We start from the raw sequence: 3,722 nt of genomic DNA, 5'->3' as shown, positions 1-3,722 counted from the left end.
AAAACGACACTTGCGAAACTTTCAAATCAAAAGATGATAGTTTGATTAAGCTACTATTTGTAAAGGAGAACTGTAAATGATGAAAAATATATAAAAAAACATTCACAATTCCTTCTGATGGAGTCTAAATAATGCAAAGGAAGATGGTTTCAATAGAGATATACTGATCATAGACAGCAAAACTACTGAATAAAGCTGAAGAAAATGAAGAAAAAACCAAAATCTGGAGGCAGAAACAGTCTTAGTCAATCATTGCACCTGTAACACAGGGAAACAGGGATGCATCTCACCTGCAACACACGGAGGTGCGATGCATCCAGATTTCCAAGAAGAGATAGTGCGATGGTCCAGGGACGAGACTGTGCTTGGTTTTCACTCACAGTTTGCAGCTAAGTTCAGGGATTTAGGCTGAGCTAATAATTGTCAGTAAACACAAAGTATAGGGGCTGATCGAATGAGGTTATTTGAGCTACCACTAGGGCACTTAGGATGTTTGCAAGCTAGATGTTCAGGTCATAAACCAACCCGGAGATTGACTGAAGTAGCATTGATCTACTTTGCAGTTGCTTAGAAAAAGCAGTTCGAAGGCTAGCTGGCTTAACTTCAGGCTCCGTCTGTGGTTTATAAAGCAAACAACAGTAACAAAACAAACAAAATATTCGGTCCCCAGTGGAGTCGCCATTTTGTTATCGGGAACACTAGTGTCCATTCAGAGCTGCTAGTCCCACTAAGACGAGTAGCTATCTTAGAAACAAACAAACTAAAGTTACTTGTATTTTCCTTTTATGAGAGATAGATGAGAGAGAAGCAGAGAGTACCAACCTCAGTCTTTCGATAGTCTCCTTGCTCATTTCCTCTCTCCCTTGATAGAGCTTTCGCCACTCCTTTCTCACTTGTCCCGCTTCAAAGAACACCTGTAGAGTCAAGGCAGAAAAATACCATCAAAGCATAGAGATCTATAACCATAAACAATGTAGGATCAGATGTACATTAACCATATAAATGCATATACAAATACAAGATTCAGAGATATACAAACATATGGAGGAAAACTCAAATAGCTTTATTGACAGAAGTAGTAGAAGAGAGGATTAAAACCAAGCTGTCTGATCCAGCATCATCCTCCAAGCATGAAAGCCCTCTTCACCTCATACAAAGCAAGATCACCCAACAATGTTTTCAAAGAGAAACCAACAACACTTCCTTGCAAATTACAAAATTCCAGCCCCTAGATCTCGAGGATGAGGGATCCATATATAGATGTTTGCAGGAGAGTGAGTCAGCTTTTGAGATTTTGATTAGTGTCATTTCACTGATAGTTCTTGGTTCCACTTGGAGATTTTAGATCTCTTACTCATCCCTGGGTGAATTCAGAGAGGCAAGTGTCATATGAGTAGTTTCTAGAAGATTCTTTGAGTTTCCACCTAGCAAACTGCTTCTGCCATTTGTCTGATCTCACTCATCACACCCTACAGAAGGGATTTTCAGTATGCATCACACCCCCCATGTGTAATAGGTGAGATGCATCGCACCCTTAGCATGGAGCAGTCTGTATGGTCTAGTTTTGACCAGTTCTGAGTAGTTTTTTAGGGAGAACTTCTGGGAAATGATGTAATCAGCTGACCTTGTTCCTTTAGGGTATGAAACAACACTTTTAGGGGTTTAGAAGCCCTTGGTTTATGGACATATGTGATTAGGGTTGCAGTGCCCAAATATGTCTATAACAGAGATGAAGAAGGGGCACACATGCTAGAATAATTACTTGCAACTGGACGGACGAACAAAGAACACCAATAAGTAAGCGAAAGGAACACATGCATGGAACCATCTTACAAGACCAAGACCATCAAAGACCCTGTAGCACCAAGCCATGTGAAGGAGAAGACAAAGCACACTTGAGAGTAAATCCATCACTTAGCAGCACAATAGCTTGACATTGACACCACAACTAGCTAGTACATGTTAGTAGTTCTGTGTCAAGTTGTGTCATGAGTTGTCAAGGCCACATCACCACCATGGGCCACATCTGTTGTAACTGAATGTAATGTAAAGTGGAAGTCCAATGGACACACACAAGAATTTGAAGAGTCATGTTAGTTGAAAAGTCATAGGAAGTTCAATGGTCATAAGGGTAGTTCAAGAGTCATAAGGGTCAAGCATCACCCTTGGCTATACATACCCCTCCCGTTGTATGAGCAAGGATTTTTCACCTTTGCTCCTCCCACATAGACTTGAGAGTAGACAATCAATTCTTTAAGGAATGAGGAGTGGCTTCAATGTCCCACTACTGGGACTAGTGATGTATGGTGTACAGATGTGTCTTGGGACTTTTTCTTAGTTCAGAATCCTATTAAGGCTAGCACATTTTCATGCATGTTTTGTAGATGTTTGTATAGACTATTCTTTCGACATTTGTAATGCATGTTTGTTTCACCTATAATAAGATAGTTGAACTACTTTGGTTGTTTTAGTACTTACATTGTTGGGAATGTGTTGTACTGGTTATCACCATTATCTCATCTCTATGGACTACTCCGCAAGATACTATAAATACCACCTTTGCGTCTTTGTTATCACCGTTGTCACATCCTTGTGGACTACTCCGCGGGATACTAAACAAACCATATTTGTTCTCTGGTTATAATGAGTATCACCTCTGTGTGGACTACTCTGTTGGGTGGTATACGTGTTGTCCCCTTCACATCGGTTTATACTACTGCTGCATCCACTGTGGACTATTCTACTGGATGTTGGATAGACCTTTCCAGTTCGCATGTGTCTCTTCCTAGGTGGTACTATTACCTCTCACTTAGAGGCTCACTTTACTCTCTCCCTTTACAATAAGAGAACTGATACACGAGTTACATTACGCACTCACCAGGCATACTCACCTCGCTTTTTGAAGACACTAGCATAACACTCTCATGTGTTGAACAACAAGAGCTAAGGAAAATCTCTGAGTAATGTCAACCAGGCCATCGTACCATATGGGACTCCTACACCAAATGGTGTGAGGTCTAATTGGGAATTTCCAACTGGGGAGATCCCATGAATGTTGGTGGGTCCAACACCATCAACAGGTTAATCATAATTCCCTTCGACCCCTCTTTCATCTTTTCCTCTGGCTTACTCCCTTGGACCCTCTTTCATCTTTCCCTCTAGCTTTGACCTCTTTTATTAATTTTTTGAATACTGTTTACATTTCTTCAAGAATAACATGGGAAATTTTCCTCATGGTACATAGAAAATGTATTAATGAAAATTTTGTGCCTCAACATTCACTAGTTGGGTCGTGGTCTTGAACTCTGCACTTGTAATTCATATATGATATTTACATCATTTATATACAAGGTAAATAATATAATTTGACTGCCATCATAGTAAAACTTGGCACATAAATTGGTCTAATATAATCTAGGGGTTAAAAATAGGGATATTACATCTATTAAAGAGAAGAGTCCCCATAAGTTTGAATCTAAGTTTTATGAAACATATTCCATACTCAAATATATTGGAAGAGATGCCTACAAATTGGCTCTCCTAGCTCACTCTAAAATCCACTCAATATTTAATATTTCATTCTAAATGAAGGTTATAGAGTAGAATTTCCAAGTTCAAACCATCCTTCCAACACTAGAAGAAATGGGGTCTTATGTAGTTGTAGCAAAAGCAGTTTGGGACAAACAATAACATTGCCTATACCAACACATTATCTAGGAATT

The sequence above is a fragment of the Pinus tabuliformis genome, chromosome 2_2 (genome assembly GCF_031772625.1).
Source record: "Pinus tabuliformis cultivar Carrire ecotype Pingquan chromosome 2_2, CPIR1, whole genome shotgun sequence".
Classification (NCBI taxonomy): domain Eukaryota; kingdom Viridiplantae; phylum Streptophyta; class Pinopsida; order Pinales; family Pinaceae; genus Pinus; species Pinus tabuliformis.
The sequence above is the reverse complement of the archived record's forward strand: the minus strand, read 5'-3'. Positions refer to the sequence as shown.